Below are 21,054 nucleotides of genomic sequence, written 5' to 3' on the forward strand. Positions count from 1 at the left end.
GTATGAATAGAGATACAACTAGTAGCAGCAAACTGGACATTCTCACACACAAAATCCTTGATTACTTGAGAGAAGGGAATTAGCTCTGAGAAAGTAAGAGCTACAAAGAAGCCAGTTTCTGAGGGGATAAACATCAACCCACAGTATTACTGATACATACAGAAAGTGCATGGAGCTGTCCCAGCACAAGATGATGCAGAAGTACCCAACTCCTGCCCACGATGCTGGTTACAACATGCTTTCCACGACATGAAACAGATAACAAACACCAGTGCTCTTCTGGCTCTGCTGACACATCACTCACACTGCAACTGGACAGCAAGCTATGCTCCCATGTGTTACTATATGTGGCAACTTTTAAGATATGATTTTCTCATTTCTCAGATTAGCAAGTACTTTTTGGGATGGATACATCAAATATCTTAATGAAAACTAGTATGTAGATGTTTTGCTTGTTATACATCAATCTGATGCATCAAAAACATGCACACACACAGAGCATTGCTCATTTCACACAGCTCATCCAGTGAAAGGAAGTTGTTGCAGGGTTTCTAAATAGGCTGAAAGAAAGGATTCCAAAGCTCTGTGAAAAAATCACTGCGCAACTCTCCAGTCAGTAATAAACTCTTCCTTCCAGCAAACAGGTAGCAACTGTCTTCTAGGAATGATAATGTCTCACTGTTTTGTTAGATACAGATAGATATGTTATGAAGAAGTGCATCATCTTCTGAAGGTTGCCAGTAACTGCCAAACAAAACTAGGACCCAGTTTCCTTTGTTCCTTAACTTGATATTCCTCACTTCACGGGCAAGAAGGACATTATCTTAAAAGACAGTGTTATAAAAGCAAGAAGGAAATGAAGTGAGAAGTAGTTATATGTAGGGAATATTGAGGCACATCTTCAGAGCTCTAGATCTTCCAACAACGGAAGGAAAAGGAGAAAACCAGACATACAATCCACTGGCAATTGGTGCTTGCCTTCTTGCTTATAATCCCACTGAATTATTCCTTTAAGTCTGTGTTTGTGGGGAAAAAAAAAAGCAAATCTCTTACTAATTGGAGTGCCTATTAAAACCTGAAAAGCTCCAATAAATTCCAAATTACTGTACAGCATCAAGTGGCTGTTGAAATGTTTCTTTTTCTTTTTTCCTTTCTTACTTCTTTTCTCTTCAGGGAACATCTGAACAATTTTGAGAGTTAGAAGAAAACTAAAAAGCCCCATATGGTCAGATAAAAAACTCATTGAAAATACCAGAAAACAAAACAAAACCCTTAGAACTTCCAGAGCACCACTTTCGTTGGACTCAAATACATCACTATGCATCAAAATGAGCTTGTGCCACAAGCAAAATTTTCTGCGTCTAAGAATCTGCACATGTATACAGAGATATGCAGAAATACAAATTGGGAACTTCAGTTCTTGGCAGCAAAAGCATTGCTCAATTGAGGCTGATAAAGCCTAGGGCTGATTTAAAAGTCCTATATACGTAGCTTTATAAAACATGGATTTCACTCACAGATATATATATAACTTGCCTGCTTACCAAGCACTGAAGAACAAGAAGCTATGGGAACATAGGAGGTCTTTTTGCTTTTGTTTTTACTCTTTCTGCCAATAGTTCAGTACAGTTCTTTGAATGCAAGCATTTATATCTACACTAACTCCATACAAAAGATTCCACTAGTTCTGCAAGCACAGATGCACATCAGACAGCTTTCCTGTGGCTACCTCCTGTACTGATTCAGTGGTGTGGACATAACTGTGAGTCACACTGCCAATTGCCCGCGTTAAACAAAGATTAATAAGGTAATGTTTTTTAATTGCAAATCTGTGAGAGAGCTTAAAGAAACATCCTGCTTTTAATCTTAAATTGCATCAGAAGTCTTTAATTGCTCAATTTTCTGAAACTGCAACGTTTTCCCTTTACTCATTGTCATATAATATTTATAAGGTACCTACACCTCCGCCCCTGGGGTGCTTCATAAGCAATTAAAATGCAATCATCATAATAAAGAAATAACCTTAATTAAAACATTGCACAGGAACCTTCCTCAGATGCAGAGCCAGTGGGGAGCTGTCTGTCTCCCAGAAATTTTACATATACATCAGACTGAGATCCAAATGCAACATCGGGTTTCATGCACATCATCTGGGTTTATTACATTCCCTGAAGGCCATGGATTCATACCCCACCAAATAGATGATAGCCACACACAGATTACTTCTTTGTTTGATGTGATTTTTTAATTGCTTCATTTAATTAAATTTTAAGAAGTGTTCTGGATGCTTGGACCACACACAACCATCTCCCCCACTCCCCTGCTACTCTTCTTAACCTCTTTCTTTCAAAAACAAACAACGATCTTCAGTTATGTCTCTTCTCACTCCTTCTGTATTTTATTTTTCCTCACTGGGCTGTTACATTATAATCTTTGGCACTTCCTTCTCTTTTCTTTGTTTAATGTTATTTTTTCTTCTGTTCAATGTTACCATTCCCTCATCATTTCAGACAAGGGAGAAATCTGCAAAATAATCTCTTATTCCCTGTCTCTCATCAGCAGGCCTGGACTTTTCTCAGCTCTGAAGACTACAGGAAAAGAACACTATTAGTTTGAAACATGGCCATTTTCAAAAGCACTACACAGACCTTCTCGGGGTACTAAAACTTCAGAATTGAAGGAGGTGAAGCACAAAGAATTGATTTATTTTAAGTGATAGGGCATAGAATAGCAATTCTTCTCGAGTCTAAACTCTGTGACAAAATAATTTATTCTCCAACTACAAAGCAATCTTTTTCTTCTTTACTTGGCATTATATTTAAATTTTTTATACAAAGTCATCCATTCCTTTTATATATTTTTATACACTTTACAGTAATTCTGATCAATTTCTGATTCACAGTGTCAAGTCTGCGACTTCCATTTTTAGAACAGATGCTTATCTGGCCCTGAACATCTATCATGGGTGTCCAAACTCTTGGCTCACCTGGGTCACACTGAGTGAAGAGGAATAGTCTTGGATCACATGTAGAATATATTGTATAGCTAATATACATAAGTAACAAAACTTATGTTTTTATGTTTTTTATTAAAACATTAAAAAGGGGCAACAAAGTCATAAAACAAGCGAGATGGACAGGTATGGCAAATCGTTTCTTCTGAACATGCAAACTGTCTGCCGGTTTTGAAGAGCACAATGGAAATAGTCTTGAATCTGATGTCTCTGCCAGAGATATTGGCCATCATAACCCCCTTTCACACTTCTCACGAAGAGCCCATACCCTTAAAAATGCTTGGTTATGGGTATGGTAATGGCAATGGATGTTTTCAAAGAAACCAGACTTTCCACCCAGGATCTTTTCTCTTACAGCTGCAAGTTCAATGTGAATGGACAACAAAGTTCTCATGAAGCCTCACAACTAAAGATGCTACTGGAAGAAAGATATCTTTGCTATAAGAAAAAGACATAGAAATGAGCACAGTCATTTTTTGCCTCACCCAAGTAGATGTTTTCCACAGTCACACAGGAAGAGGAACAGCTCAACTTCTTCACCCCAGCCTGCCATAGGATTGATGAGCTATATGTATTAGTTATATACGATCCTTTCCACACATTTTGAAGACAAAGTCCTCAAAATCTGTACTACTGGTATTCACTAAGTGCCATGTGAGCTCACAGCTCTCACATGTAGCAATGAAGCATTTAGATTCTGACTGATACATTTTAAATTCAGGAGATGTCTCAGGTTCTAGATGGGCTTCAGAAGAGTAAAATATAATGGGATAACAACAATTCTTTCTTCTCTGGAAGGATTTCAGGATCTTTCCTTGCATAAGGAATTTACCACTTATTTTCAGTTAGTTACTGAAGGCGAGTTTATATACCAGGCTTGTTCTGTAATAACTCTGTTCAGAACATATTCTCCTTTTCTGAGCCGTCTTTTTGTATTTCAATTCCAAACTAAAGGAAAATTATCTACAGAGGGCTGAGTTGTGGCAACATACATAAGAGAACTATGATTAGATGCTGTACTGCAGGGACACAGTTTAGTGGGCAAATATTGGTGATAGGCAGATGGTTGGACCAGGTGATTTTGGAGGTCTTTTCCAACGTCAGTGATCCCATGATTCTATGATTTATATTGTACTGCTTTGAAATAAAGCATCATCGTATGTATCATCCAATAAATTCAGTATAAAACCAACCATTCTTGTCACAGGTCCTCTGACCAGATACTTATGATCTACCATTGTGCACATACATGTATAGCTAAGAAAGGTAAGCTGTTTTCTGACTGACATCTGCGTTTGGCAACTCCTGACATTGTTCTTAGGTTAGTTTCACAAATTACAATAATGTGCTTGATTAATGCATGGCATAGTAGTCTCAAGAGGGTGTCACATACCTCTATATTTTACTTCTGATATTCACAAGCACATATGGCACAGACCATCTCAGCATGGGCTCTCTGCACCCCCATTGAAACAGCAATGCAAAAACCCACAAAGCCTCACGTCACTATCATTATTCTGCAGGCTCTCCTGTCACTCCAGCCTGCAGCAGCTGCAAAGGCTGAAAGTAGCAGCCAATCCCTCTTTCTTTGTCTTTGTTACATCCTTCTCCCAAACCAAAACAAGTAAGCAAACAAAAATTTTATTTTGCCTTTTGTCCTTTCTTTCTGAAGTCATTATTATTTTGTCCTTTCTTTCTGAGCACTATTTTTATGCTCTAGAAATACAGTGTCTCAGTAGAAGAAAGAGCTTAGAACATAGAATTTGTCCAATAATAATTACAAGTGAATTAGAGAAGATAGACATACCATTTCTCTATTTCCAAATGAATAAAGATTACTGGGAGAAAAATGTTTTCAGGACTACTAAAAAATGTAACTCAGATTATATTAGAATTGAGACTAAAGACTGATAGAATTGCAAACTGACAGGCTTTGATAATAATTTACTACAGAGTATTCTTCTATTTTTGTGAAAGAATGGAAGACGACCAGAGATAATTTTGGATTTAAAACACAACTAAAATTCTGTAATTGATAAATATGCTTGTTCTTCAACATGGATTTGAACCTCAGGAGAAAATTTAACAGCTCCAGATTCAGGAGGAGACATGCTATAACTTTAATTTTTATAGTTTTCGTATAGACAATGTCTTAGGTACAAATAAAAGAATAAGCATATGTACAGATCTATACATATATATAGTAAGATATCTTAGGTACATATATACATGCATCCATACTACAGGTATGCTAGTGGCATATTTGGCAACACGTATGTGTGTATCTATACACATCCATACATACGTAAATGTGGCAATGTTTGCAATTTTGATAATAGTTTTATTTTTATTATTTTGGTAATATTTTTATTATTTGTACGAATAGTTTGGTTAAATGCGAGTATCGATCGTTGTTGTTGTCTTTAATTCTATGGCAGCTCTTGGAGTTACGGAGAAGAGATGTGAGTGTGCTTTAATTTGTAAATTCTATTTTAAAATGCACCTGAATGTGGGTGCTTTGTTCATCTATAGCCTTGTTTAGATGAGGAAGTTAGCAGGCAAATTTGAAATTCAGTAGGTAAATACATGCTCATTTCCTTTATTAACTCTATTTCCTGTATTAACACTAAGTGTACAGAGTAAGTTAGAATAAATATGCAGAATAATTTTTCATGCAAAGGAAATAGATGTCCATAATATAAGACAGAGAGGAATTATGATTTCGGATTATAGTTATAGGAATATTCAAGTGGGATAAAAAGTAAATTATCCTCTGTACATTGAATGGTATTTAAGCAAGTTGCAACCCAGAGTAGGTGAAAGGTTGTCATCAGAAAGGGATTTATCTCATGGTGGACTGGAAAAGAGAGTTTAACAGTAAGAGAAGCTAAAAGCTATCATCTTGTGAGCTCTAGATCATTTTCATGGATGCACTCTTACGTATCTAAATATTTTTGTGTGGGTTTATATTACAAAGATTGTAACAAAGTCTTTATGGCTGATTTTAAAGTAATTCCATGATGACTGATTTATCTCATGTGCTTGTAAATCTCAGAGTTCTTTGTAACCATCATTACTCAATAAAAATATTGTAACAACATTTCTAAATCCAAATCTTACACTTTTCTCAGTTAAAGACAAGTGGAAGTAATAATTTCTAAATTCCCCATTGTTTTTTATTGTGGAATCTCTCAGGTGTGACATCTGATTTGAAAATACCTAAATCCTGTCCAGTTCAGTAAGTGCTCTAATATGCCACTTCATTTTACTCATGACAGTTTCTTCTTTCATTAACTATTCCTTCAATAAAAAAAGTGTCTTACAGTTCATATTAAATTAATGTAAGTAGCAAATATTTGCCTTGCAGGTTTTCATACACAGCTAGGAGCTTTTAATTTACATATCAAAAACTACACTAGCCAAAATATTGAAAATAATATTGTCTGATGGTCTGTTGTCTGATGCTGCGCTAACATTTACATACATAAGAGAATTCCAAAGGATGAGTGCAACGTCCCCTTCACATTTCACAACTCTCATTTTTCCTCCAGACAGAACATGAAAAACATTTTACATTTCATCCTACGAGTCATCACAACTAATTTATTTCCATAAATTGGGAGAATTGCAAAGATTCACCTAAAGACTGTTAGACAGATTACAGGTTTAATATATGCTGTAATTGAATTACTGCAGGTATCAAGTGCATTATAAATGAAGTAAGAATTCTGAATGTAAGTTTTAATTCATCTTAAAATTTTAAATCTGTAATACTTGAGATGTAGCTAAAGGTTTTTTTCAGAAAACTGTATTGCTAAGGTCACATGCAATAAATGCATGGTCATTTGCCTCGTGTCACCTGCCAAGGACACATATTTAAAATTTGTTCTCCTGAACTTGCCTCCACTGCCTAGAAATTAGCACTGACTTTCAAACTATATTCTTGCTTAAATAATAGCGTGACTAAGTAATTTTGTGTTGCTTACAAGTTAAGTCTGTTTTTAATGGCTTATTATGGAAAAACATTAATGAAGTTTTCCTTCTCTGTTTCCCATGTGAGATCTTTGAGTTTCAAATCTAGAAGTGATGAAATGATAAACTCACAAGAATCTGGAAAATTATTTTTGTGCCTTATTGATCCGAGAAGTTAAATGGTGGGATACCTCATCTCCCAGAGTGACGCCGGCTTAATTTTACCATACAAGGAGTCAGACTGATAACTGCAAAGTGGTATTGTCCACTTCCCACTAAAGCTGAACAAACCAAAGTCATTGCTTTTTTTCCTGTTATTGTCTGCTTTGACTTAACTGCTGTCATTACCTTCAGAAGACAGCAAAGCAAAAGATCTAAATTCTGCCTTTACATCACTGCTGCAGGATAGCAACCAGTGAAGCAGCTAAGACAAAAGCAGTAACCATGATTAAGTTACTATCTGATAAAGATTTGCTGCACTCCCTGAAAAATGAAGCCTTACATCTGCTGCACTTGTAGAACTGCAGACTGCTGAAAGACAATTACTGTTTAAGTGAAAACTGCCATTTCTTGAGATGATTAAAATCTATAGTTATGGTATAACCCGGAGCACGGATGCTGTCTGTAAATAGTTAGTGGCATTTTTGCTGTGGACCTCAGAAGGACAAGACTTAAACTGAAGCCAAAACATCACAGCTTCCTTGTGGACCCCTGAGCATATAGCAATTACAGATCAGGTGAGATATTGCAAAGGCAGTAATGTGTAACTTTGTGAATCAACACAATTACTTCTACTGTATTATATCTAATTACAACAATCTACAATACTCAGTGCCTTGGTCAGAGATCCTTAGTCAAGGTAAGAGCAAAGCCTGAAGTAGATTCGTAGATTCTGATCCAAATTGTCAAAATTTTCCACTCTCATTGACCTTCAAGGGGAGCAGAGACAGCTCAGCACCCTGTGCACTGCACTCACAGGGGTTTGCTTTCATCAAAACACCACCAAACTACGAGAGCTAGGAGTCAGATGATTTCATAAGGAATGAACACAGACAACACAGTGGGTAAAATGGGAAAATTTCCTGTAAGTTGTTTGGGCTTCTCATGCCCAAATCGTGGGGAGTGCTCTCTCAAATGGAAAATGCCCAGCAGCTATTAAAATAGTATTATGACAAACTCAATTTGATTGTCTTATGGATAGCTTGAAATTGAATACACCAAGGTCATTAACCTTCAATACCCAAATTTTATTTTTCTGTAATTATGTTTTCTAAACACAGGAACTCTGTATATTAGAGCCAACAATACACACATTACACTACTGAACAAAAGTTGACCTTCACATTTAGAATTCATGGACAAAAATACTTTTTAAAGTAAACATTTATTTGTTTTAGACTATTTCCCCTTCTGAGGGGTATTCTGAATTTCAGGTTAAGCTGTTTTCCTTCCTTTGTCACGATTTGCCCCTAACTATGTAATAAAAATGCTCATACAATTCACATTGTATGGTACTTATTAGCTCTTCTATTGCTCTTGTGATGTTTGGAAATAACTACATATAAACTCAATTTGCCCATTCTTTATTGTGCAATGTCACAGGATTATAGCCCTTCATTTAAAATTCTGGGTGTGTTTTATAGAGTAATAACTGCCTGAAAGCATTGTATTTTTCATGATCACTCTTTCAGAACATGAGATCTCAACTCTTATTGTGACCTTCAATGCAGCTACACTTAAGTTCTCCTTTTGTAATTTTTCCTTGCATTACAGTCTCAACACTTGGCATGTTTAGAGACTGCCTCTTATAAACTGTAGCACTTACAAGTCTGTTTCAGAAGAAAATTCACTCCAAGCAAGCAGTTGGTTTGTGACAAATGTGTTGCCCTCCTCCATAAGGTGATATATTTAAAGTCATATTGTAACCCACTTTTCCTAACAGTTATCCAAATTTATGGACAAAAGAAACAGTGTCAAAAGAAATGGCTGAAAATGAAATGAGAAGGACAGAAGGAAGATATGGCATTAAGTGACAGAGCACCCTAGATGTCTGTATAGTAAGGGAGAAAACCAAATTGGCAGAAATCATGTGTGTTGTTTTTATGTAGACTTGTATTTAGGGTTTAGTTACCTGTGGAACAAAACCACAGCTTTTCTTTTGTGTGTGCACAGTACCTAACAAAGTGGGTCCCAAAGCATATCTACAGATTTCACCACTACAGCCTGGTTTTTAAGAGACCTGAGGATTTGGATCTGAGAATCTGTAGTGCCTCCTCATTACATTCAGTGTTAGATGTTTACACTGAGCATATTTCCTAAATGTTAGAAATGGGGAAAGCAGCTGATTCTGTCCCACCTCTGCATATAACAACAATCTTCTGTATGAGCTATGGTTTTAAACAAAGGTAGTTTGATGTTTTTCTCAGTTTAGGTCCTATGGATTACTGTTAAGTAACGTAACTTACGCTATTAAAAGCCTCATTTGTTAGGACATAGGGGAGAAACATCTATGTGGCTGAGCCTCCAGAGCATAGCAAAAAAAAATTAAACCATTTATTTCAGCACAGGGCAAAGTTCTTGCCTTCCTTTAAAGAGTATAAGTACAGTTCTGTTCTTCAGTATAAGCTGATAGAGTTCATCTGTCTGCAGGTACAAATCCTTAATTATCACGGTGAAAAAAGAGTCAAAAAAAAATCACCTCTCTCTCTGCAAAAAAGGAAACAGCAACATACAAATGGTGGACCTGAAATCAAACAACAGTATTTTCATTTCATCATTGCTTGAACCAGGATTAGAATCACTGTTTCACACTAGCTTTATTTTGTTAACCTTGCCATTTTTGTTGATCTCAACTTTTTAAATTTTTTTAACCTGAAATATCCTTGTGAAGTATTTCAAGACTACTTTTACTCAGTTAAATTCTGGTGATCTTTTAAAACAAATAGGCCAGATAATGCTCTGTGACATAAAAGCACTCTGGCGTAAACCAGTGCCTTCAAAAAGATTCTTCATGGGTACAGAGATCTGAGCTATCATACTGCAGTGGAGGGTCAAGGCCTCACTCTCAAATTTCCATAAGGATGCTGAACAAACTTTGCATTAACAGCACTCACCCTTACTGGGAAGACACTGTGAACAGTTTTGTTTGCCATTCCTGGCCTGTAAGCATGTGAATGTTGTATTGCATCTCTCCCTGAACCAAACTCTTTTAAAACAAAACCGAAAGCACTGCAATCAAAAGGCTGCCAGTCTATCTAACTTATACCATTATATGCACAGACTCAGAATTTCAAAATAGTGTATAGTTGACTTTTTTTTTAATAATTGAAAAGCTACTTTATTAATCCCTATTGTCCCCTGTGTATATACAACATATATAAAGTGACGGTCTTTTTGATATTTAGCAAATATTAAGTATTAAATTGGATGGTTTATTTCAACTAGAATCCTGTATAGCAAAATAGCACAGGTATCACATCTAAAAGTAGTGTTTCAGTGCAAAATATGGAAAATTCAATTTGTTTTCATTTGTTATAGGACTGTATTGTTTTTCTTCAAATGCATAATAATGAGGAAAAAAAAGGGCAAAATCTATTCAGCATGATGGAAAGCACAGGATTTTTTCTTTAAGTAAACATCATCTGGCATTCACATCTTTCTCAAAGCCACAGCTGGGAAAGGGATGCACTCAGACCAAAAATGTCTTCCTGTAAAAGAGGAGCAGTCTTGTAACAAATTTGATATTCTACACAAAAGTTCACTTTTTTCCCTCCATTTGAACACATCAGAAGCAAAGATCATTGCACCTTAAGAAGTACATATGAGGGCTAAAGAATAGTTCAGAGTAAAGAGTCTCATGATTTGTTTGTCTTTAAACTAAGCTGCTTTTAACTCATTATCCAAGGTTACATGCTATTTAAGGAGATGATAGCTGCCCAAAACATCAGATTGAGTTCTTCTGTCTCAACATTATAAACCAAAGTAAAATTAGACCTTTGTCTTCCAAATGATGTGGATATATGCTGTGTTTTATGCACTGCAGACAGTTTCTACTTCCAACAATTCCAGATCCCTGGGAAGCTGTGCACCTGTACCAGGCCAACATATAACAGTGCCCTTGTATCTCATGTTTAATGCTTGTGACTGAATATCTCAGTTTGGTGACTGCTCTGAAAAGTTAGAACTTTGCTCCATGTGGCTGAGCTCTATTTTATTTCCCTGCAGCTAAAAAATAAGGAAATAAAGTATCTTCACAAAAGTAAGACTATCAGTCCTAGGGATGGCTTTTGTTCCATAGAGATGGCAGGGGGAAGCAATTTTCAAAAAGAAAGACTCAGCAGAGGAAAAATGCAATTGTAAAAAATCTACTGTGGTGAAGCACTGATATCAATCAGTGTTTATGCAAGCACTTCACAACACTCCTTTAAACAATACATGAAGGCCTTGAAAATAATGTCTTTACTGTGGTCACACAAAGAATCTTAGGCACCATCCAAAGACAGAATACAAACTTTCTGGTTGCTGGTGCTCGTTTCTCTAGGGATATTATGTTCTAAAGGCAATAGAAATCATTAAACTTAATTTCTGCCTACTTCACCAAAAGTTCTCAGTATTGAAGGTATCTTAGGACTTTGAGCCATTGGATCTTAACCGAATGTAGTAACACAGTTATTTGGTGTCAATTAGCCTAATCAGTTAAGCTGTTTTCTCAGTAGTTGATGTTGTCTAAAGAGGAACTACAGGAAAGAAGGAGACAGGCTATTCAGGGTCTGTGGTGATAGAACAAGGGGAAATGGCTTCAAGCTCAAAGAGGGTAGATTTAGGTTAGATATAAGGAAAAAATCTTTTACAGTGAGGGCGGTGAGGCACTGGACCAGGTTGCCCAGTGATGTGGTGGATGCCCCTTCCCTGGAGACATTCAAGGTGAGGATGAATAAGGCCCTGGGCACCCTGATCTAGCTGTGGCGTCCCTGTTCATTGCAGGGGAGTTGGACTAGACAGCTTTCAGAGGTCCTTTCCAACTCAAAGGATCCTATGATTCTCTGATTGTTACAAAGTAATGCAGAGTGAGGCTGCTGATAGGATCTTCCCTGGGATGAGAAGACCATCTAGATCCTAAACTGACAAGTGAGTTGTATGCCAGTGGTACAATCTGCTCCTTAAGCACCCTCTGATGACTTTGGGAGCAGAAAGAATTTTCAAGGAACATGTTCATCTGGTTTATCTGCCCCTTAAAGCATACAGCAGTATGACGGATTCTTTTCCCCATAAGAGCCTTCTAGGAGCAATTCTTTCCATCTCTGTTCATCCTTATGTACCCATTCCAGACTTGATATGACTTGTGGTTGTTTAACACACTTAATGTATTGTTTCTCATATGATCCATGATTGTTCACAGGTCATATCTTCATGCAAAATTCAAAAATATCCAGAGAAATTCACCATCAACTGCATCCCAATCTGTTCCAAACTGCTTAGAAATCACTGAAACTCCAGACTGCAATTTACTGGAAATTTTATGGAAGACCAAGAGTTGATACAGATCCAAAACAAGGTGTTCAATTGTCATTAAACCGAGATGGGAAACAGCAACTGCAACATTTTGTTGTCATTATGTAGGTATGAATACTATGAAACAAGCCAGCAGATTGTTTTCTGACTGACCAAGGAACGAAATTCACTGCAATCATTTTCCTCGATGTAAAGCAAAACAAAGAATCATTTGAAAGACTTTCCCTCAATAGAATTAAGGTAAGCAATCACCCTTTACTTTTTCAGGACTGTGGTCAGAGTAAACTAAAGTAATGTCTCCTATTTATTTCCAAGAAAACTACAACTGATACAAAGAGCACAATAACATCATTTGATAGAGCAAATTCTCAGCTACAAAATGCTATTTTTTCAACATAGTCACCACCATTAGCTATGCATATTTGCCAGTGACAAACAAGAGACTGCATGCCATGTTTGTAAAACTCTGCATGGCCATTTGGAATGTGGTTTGTCTTCCACATCACTGCTGCAACCACTGAAATGCACCACTGTGCTGAAATCTGTTGTTTGCTCACCATGAAAACATTCAGTAAGTGTCAATGAATGTCAATGGCTGCAACTTAGTCTTATTATTGTGATTGGACTCAGCCCATTGATGTAGCCTATCCACACCCCTCTGCAGAGCCTTCCTATGCTCAGTCAAATCAGCAATCCTGCCCAACATGGTGGTTTCTGCAAACTTACTGAAACTCAGTCATTCATAGTTAAACAAATCTGGACCCAGTACTGTGATCTGGGGAGTGCCAGAGGTGAATGGCTACCAGGTTTGAGCACCTTCATGGTGGCAGTCTTTTCTATCTGGGAGTTTGTGCTACAGCATGAGCCTGGTGTCTCTTATCCTTCCGCCACTTACGAGCTCTGGGAAAGGTTAGGTTTAATCTTCCATGCACCTTGTAGGCAACTGCAGCCAACACTCAGAACTTCCCTAAGCCTTTTCTAAAGCTAAGCAAAGGCAACTCCCTCTCGCTGTCCTTGGACGCTTGATGCCCTGAGCTCTCCCCAGTCCTGAGGCTCTGGGATGGGAATATAAACTGAAACATGAAATATAAAAATGATGAACCCCGCTGCTCACTTCAGCTTTGCCTGTCCAGGTCAGGAACAAGCCTCAGAAATTATCTAAGGTTTTAGGTGCCTATTTCCATGCCTGCATACAAGCAGTTACCTTGTTTCTGAGCTTCTGTTGAGCAACTGGTCCTAGGTTATTTTACAAACAGGTCACTCTTCAGACATCCTGGTATTGTCTTTCCCAAAAATGTTTCAGAATCTAATGCCAAGAGAAGTCATTACCATGCAACAGATGGCAGCAGAGGGGCAGTTTGACAAAATGGCATCTGACATAGAAGTGCGCATGAAGCAAAGGTGTGGAATTGAAATCCTCCATGCAGAAAAAACAAAAAAAAGGTTCTCACTGACATCCATTGACATTTGCTGATTGTTTATAGAGATCAAAGAGTGGATGTGAGCACAGTGAGGCAGCGGGTGGTGTATTTCAGCAGTGGCAATAGTGACTCAGTGCAGATTTTGATGACCACAGCACGCAGGCTGTTCATCACTAATAAAAATGTATAGCTAATGATGGAGAAAAACTGTGTTGAAAAACAGTGCTTTGTAGCTGAAAATTTGCTCTATCAAATAATGCTACTGTGGTCTTTGTATCTGTTGTAGTTTCCATGAAAATAAACAGGAAGTATTAACTTTGGAGGGACCAATGTATTTTATATGCAGCCCAAGATAATTTCTCTGCACCCAGTGTGGTCCAGGCAAGACAAAAGGTTGGATACCCATGCAATTCATAGTCAGAATCACGCTTTTCACCTTCATGGCTTCAGCACGTCAGAACAGATAAACCTCCATAACCTTTATGGCAAGTGATGCAGTGACATTTCTCCATTAAAAGCTCAAAAGAGGCTTTGAAGTGTCCTTAGTTTGTCAGAAGTCCAAATTGGATTTTAACTGAAAATTCAGCAGTGAGTTATAATCTCAGCAAAGAGCTCTTGAACATATATTTTGTCATCACTGTATTGTCATTGAACTGAGAAGGACATCTCAGATTTTGCAGTCTCATGGTTATTTCATCCTAGACCAACTGACTGAATACTGTGTGTGGTCACAGTGCTTAGGAGCAATCAATCTTGTTCACCAGGAAAAAGAGTTAGATGGGAAGGAAAAATCAAAGCTAAGACAAAAACAAAAACAAAATCCAGCATAAAAGAGAAATAGTAATAACAAACAAGTGAGTTGCCAAGCTATTCCTTCAACCAGGAGCTACAAAACTATACTGATGCTAACACAGAACAAATACTGAAGAAATAAGATCAATATTGCCCTTAATAGTTCTGAGGGAACTCAAAAGTTCCCTTTACAAAAGCTTCCTGTGCTAGTGGAAATCTGAAATTTAGTAGGACCTTTCATATCTTATTGCTCACTGCCTTTCTGTCAGAGCCAAAAGTCCCAATAGCTTACTCTCATCTAGATTTGCAAATTAGCCGCACTAAATCTAAACAAAAGTTTCTTCAAAAGACACATCTGAATGTGTTGCTGCCACCCAATCTGAAAGATTTATACCCATGTGACTTCACTGGCTTCCTTATCCTTTAGCAACAGGACACCATATCTTTTTTCCCCAGAAAAGTGCCCTGACCTTGAGGCTGTAGGTAGGACTAGTGTATAGCAGAGAGCGCATAGTGTGTGGGGTAGAGAGAGAAAGCTAAAGGGATCATGATTCCCTAATTCAGTGATTAGGACTCCTCCTCTCTTCCAGCAAGCTAAAAAAAAAAAAATCTGTCTCCAGATATCTTCAACTGTATCCAAATAACTTCAAAATTAATTCTTATTTCAGTTTGTATGTTTGAATCACAGAGAGATCAGGGATCTCAAGAGAAACCAGGTATAAAGCACACATGGATAGAAAAAAATATATATTCTTTTAAGTAGCTATTGTCTTTGTTCTTCAGTATTCCGTCTGGACAAATCTGACTGTCCTTGCAGTGTCTATAGAAGTCAGACATTTAAAGTCATCTATTGCACGATCAGAGCAAGAGACTTAAAAAGATGGCACATCTAAATTTCTTTCTGGAACAATCTTTACTCAATCATGAAAATGGCTGCAGTTCAGTAAGGTATCAATTTAGCAACGTGAGCAATGTGTTTTATAAGGCCTGCAAACACATCAGTGCTTGCTTTGATATCCATGGGGATAATCTCTCTGCCATTTTTAATAGAGATTGGTGTCACTCTTGGTTTTATGCAAAAGTAGCTTTGCTTTTAAGAGTTGCAAGAACACTCACATAGATTTTTCCATCCATATCCTTTGAGAAGATTGTTCAGAAATCCCTGCGTTACTAGGCTAGCAATTCCCTTGATGGTAGTGGTAGAAGTGCCAACAGAGACAGCCATGTGGACTGCTGAAGCTCTGCTTTAAGATAAATACTGGAAAGTTGTTAGCATGTACATTTGAAACTCTGATTTCAGTTCTAAACTTGTCCCTGTATAAGTTCTGAACTCCTTCCTTCCAGGGGAAGATCCTTTCCATGCAGATGAATATTAGATGCTGATTTCCTTTAGGTTTCCATTGCTCTCCTCAGTACAAACTGTGTAGCTGGAAGTGCTCACCACTGAGGGATGCTGCTGTATTTTATTATTCACCCAGCTGAACATCATTTCAAGAAATCATTCTGGACAATGTGGAAAGTGCTAAATGAATGAAAGAGAGTCTTGGATATTTTCTATGGAATTCATGCTGTCAGAAAGAACATGTTTTCCCACGTGCTGCGTTAGTTCTACATGTATGAACTGAATTTAACAACTGTACAGTGTAGGATTTTATCTCTAAAACATTGTGTCATATTCGTGGAGTTAGTTTATTATAGTTTTCTAAAGAATATGTTGGGCCATTGGACTAGCAGTATTTTTTAAACACTGCAAACAATGAAGTGCTAAGTTCTATATGAGACATGTATCAAAACCAAGTGATGTTTCTCTTTTCATACAGCAGATTCTAAATGCCCTGAGGCTATAAGTGACTGGCACAGAGATTAGATAGCATTGCATAACAGCAATGGTCGGAGAACAGTAGAGCTGCACGTACTCCTTTAAACATGTATCATTTTAAAAATCTGACCACAAAATATTCCTTCGAGTCACGTAAGTATTAAGTCACAAATTATTTACAAACTGAATCTATGTTGCAGCGCTGCTGAAATAAGAACAATGGATAATAATATGGCAAAAGGTTCAGTTATTTTTTCTCTGAAACACGTGAGGCATGCTATCGCAGCAACTTCTCTGGGAGTACCTTAGATTGAAGGCATAAAGGCCTTTGATTATATTCCAGGTTTATGCCACAACTCATCTTTCTTCAGGAGTACTGTAGCAGTGAACAAAGGAAAGTAGAAGGAAGGAAAAAAAGACTAGCATGTAATGCAAACAGCAGAAATGTGCATTTGTGGAGTTTTTCCACGGTGTCTTCATTGACACCCCATGTCTTGGAATGGCTTCTGTTTATGGGTTGTGACTGTGTATATCTATCTGGAAATAGGACATAATATTGTAAGTGAAAAATGATTGCAGTCTTCTGAGCTGGAAGCATGGGAGAGGAGATTATCTCCTCAGTATCAACTCATACAAGCTCTTACTAGGTAGGTCCAACTGGTTGTTGTATAGCAAGACATGCTGAAGATTTCCACATGCCAGTGCTAACCAACTCTAAAGCTGCGTGCCAAGTTTGTTGCAGTAAGTGTCAGCTGAACATATATCAGTTGTAAAGATTATGTTCAAGTACAGTGAATTTGATCTCTATGAGATACTAGATTTACAGAGCACGCTACACAAGCTGCGTTGCGTGCTATTTGTATGTGCTGTGTAGCTGCAGTACACACAGATATTTCATGACTGAAAAAGATACAAGTAGACTTTACTGAACATGACTTGAAGACTTCAAAGAACTGATTCACTGGGTAATTGTTACTTCATTTCTGAGAAGCTGTTTGTTGTGCTCTCCCCTTCCTTCAACAAACTCATTTTCTCTGCCTCTCAGTCCTCATTTCCATCCCATTCCACCTTTCAATACATGCCAAGTAGTAAGACAATCAGACAGGTACTAGCAAGGCCTCTTCATTCCTGCTACTCAACTACAGCTGTTGCAACAGCAAGACATTTTTCTATGCTTCATTAGGTATTGCTTCACAGCACAAGTCTAACTGCTCTGTAGTTCACTTAGCTTCTAATTCAGTCTTCTATCTTTTTTTAAACAATAACAACAACAGTGGTGCTGTGTAAGGAAATTCCATGTATGATAATGGAAGGGGGAGACGATAGATGTTCCTGGCTTGGGTCAACATGGATCAAAGTATCTTCAGCCAGCTGAAAGACTACTGTACCTCTTAATGTCTCACAGGTGCTACAAATCACTGGGGAAAGGCAATGCAAAATACGTATGTTAAATACATCAGAAAGTTGTCTTTGCAGTCACAAGACCCAAATGTCTTTTATAAAGCTTCTGCTCTGCACAAAGAAAGCTACAACATCTAACTCCCCAGAGCAGTTTCTAACAAAAATAAAGCAAGCAAAGTCTTTTCTCCATTTTACTTGTTTTAGAAAACTTTTATATTGACTTCAAAGGAAAAATATGCTATGAAACACTTTCCCAGTGTATTTATAAGTGCAAACTCTCACTTTATTCTTAAAGTAAATAAAGCCACAAAATGCATAGCTCAGGCCTGTCAAAAAAATATTGCACTTAAATCAAAAGAAACATTTCACACTGCCTCTTCAAAACAATTTTACTAGCATTCTGTTTGACTATGAAACTAGTTGTGGAAACTGTAAACCTACCCAGCTTTAAATTGTTAAATGCCAGAGCTGGGGTTATGTTCACAATAGAACTAAATGACGTACGGCACCAACTGAATGACCATTATTGAGTAAACAATTTGTTGTAGTCTCTGGTGAAGCCTTTCCATTGACACAACTTTAGATTAGGTATTATGTTAGAATAACACTGGCTATATCTAACAGTAAAGGAAACATTCAAGATACTACTTTATTGTCCCTTCCTCCCTAGAGCCTGTCACTTCTTTCTCATGCATCTGCTAAAGTGCAAGGCTATTGGAAACATTCAGAGTTGTCTTTAAAAAAGAATCTGCATGGAAGAGAAATTTAAAGTAATGGCAACCTTTGCTCTTCCAGCTACTCTTGAATTGTATACACAGATGATGAAAGAAACTAATTGTTTTTGCCATGTTAAGGACCAATTTGTGTCACAAACTCAGGTAGCCACGTGTTTTTGTTTTCCCTCATAAAACCAGACTGGATTGAAAATGAAATGGGCACAAATGGGCACCCTCTCTTTAGGGTGTTATGATGGTGCTCCCTCCATTCTCTCCGGGAGTCTGGGAATTCATCTCTACTAAACGACACACTGTCTAAATGTGCTTGGGTTCAGAAACAAATCTCTCCAAATTCCCTAGGTTGGCAACACAGCAGTATCTTTTCAGAACAGCATTCAGGTGCTTAGTTGTGTCCTGTGCCAGATATGCTAAAGAAATGAAGCTGTGTCTCTGTCTTCTTCCCATAGCAGTTCAGGGTTTGGTGTCAACACAGACTAGCTTGTTACCCTGGAAAGGATGCTGAGTTGTTTGGATTCATCTTTTCAAAGACCGGTGCATCATCAGTCAGCCTACAGCACAGGATGATGTTTAAACTGGCTGCTTTTCTGAGCATGGGTAATTGCATGTTACATGTAAAGCATCTCTTTAAGTAGCAGGCATTTTCAGAAGGGTGCAAAAGCAGAGTACCAGCCTAAGTACACAGCTCACATTCTCACAAATGAAGAGAACACAGATGGGGTGCAGTGCCTGAAGCCCAGGGGATGAGCACCAGAACTGAGCATGCATTTTGTTTGGTGGTGATTGGGTAGTGCCTGTATGCTTGGTAGTGGGTCCTGATTTTGTATTTCAGTGTGCTCATGTGAATTTTGATGATGCTCAAGGAGCTATCTATTTAATTAGTCACACCTTAGGGAATTCTTCATTTACTAAGTATTTGAGTACCTTGCTCTTCTTATAAGACACTTCTGTTGTCACAGAAGAAAAGGTCAATTCTTCTCAGTCAGTTATTTAAAACAAACTTGTGAAAAACAGATGTAGAAAGAAATGAAGAACATGCTAAAATGTTTCTAATTCTTCCCTAACAAATGGGAAATATCCGTGGAAAACTCAATAGAAAATAATAGGTCCTGGTATGTGATATATAAACTATTTCCTCATCGCCTTGAAATTTATTGATACAGGTAGAGATAATTGTTTTAGGCATGTTCACGCTTCTGCTCCTGATCTAGCTGTTTAATTGCTCTTATAGCTTTGCTGTTCATTGGCTGTTATGTGTGTAATTTACGATCTAGTTCTTCAAAACATGGGACTCTGTGCTTTGAATCTCATCTATCTTCCTTGTAAGTGCTGTTACAGAAAACTTCAGAAAGGAGCATCAAATCACATAGATTCATAGATCTATACAAAGCAAGTGACTGAAAAAGCAATATATATGCCCAAAAAAAGCAATATAGTCAACTTGAAAGATTCTGTGCGGAAAGGACGTGAAACTGTTTGCTTATTCCTATATGATATGCATATATTCAGTTAGAGACATTTACTGTTCATCTAGATGAAGCTGTGCAAAACTTTGTATATTTGGCTCAGTGCTGGTCAGCTGGAGCTCTTGGAAAAACAGGGGACAGAGGAATTGTAAGAGTAGCAGGCTGCAGGGAAGCAAAGAGAGAAGAAGCCTGCACCAAGATAACACATTTGGATGTATGTGGGGAGGTGAGAAGTGGATATTAGAGCTTCCTGCAGTTATACTTCCATATGGTTAAGCAGCTGTGCTTGCTTCTCTCAGAAACATACTTTGCTGTGACTGCCTGGAGCCTGATTCATTCAGAGTTACACTCCAGGCCATAGCATAATAAAGCAAAACCTTACTTTCTACTTGGATTGTAATATTTTAATTAAGTGCCAGGTACAATGTTAACAAGCTTCTAGGTGACTTAGAAATCTAACTCCCTTTTCCATCAGCTATCTTAGTACATGATTGAATTGGTCTTACACTTTATTTGAGCCAATATGAAAATGGATTTATATCTAATGTGTACTTACATTTCTTTATTTTGATTACTTAGAAGTAGAAAATGAGAAATATTATACACAACAGCTAAATCACTCCAGCTGGATTGTGAAGCTGAGCAGTACACAGCAATGCTGACAGAAGAGAGAGAAAAAAAACCTAAACGTGTGAAGGAGAAACTAAACAGGGAAGATATTCAACGTCCTGAATTTTTCTTAATACCTGATTCTTTTTAGACTCATAACCACATAACTGAACAGACTATTCTTTCTTATTTCTGTATCTTAGAAGTCTGCAGGTTAACTTACACTACTCAGATCACAGAATTTTATCTTCCAAATCTTGATTAATGTCTGTTTTAACTATTGTGTTTGCTTTTGATGGAGGGGGGAGGAAAAGTG

General features: G+C 37.5%; 1 protein-coding gene across 3 annotated transcripts in view; it reads right to left on the reverse strand.

The window, feature by feature from the left end:
• TMEM108 (transmembrane protein 108) overlaps window positions 1-21,054 on the reverse strand; it is a 237,966-nt gene that overhangs the window by 209,700 nt on the left and 7,212 nt on the right. The window lies entirely within an intron of this gene.

The sequence above is a fragment of the Phasianus colchicus genome, chromosome 6, assembly GCF_987193195.1.
Source record: "Phasianus colchicus chromosome 6, bPhaCol1.hap1.1, whole genome shotgun sequence".
NCBI lineage: Eukaryota > Metazoa > Chordata > Aves > Galliformes > Phasianidae > Phasianus > Phasianus colchicus.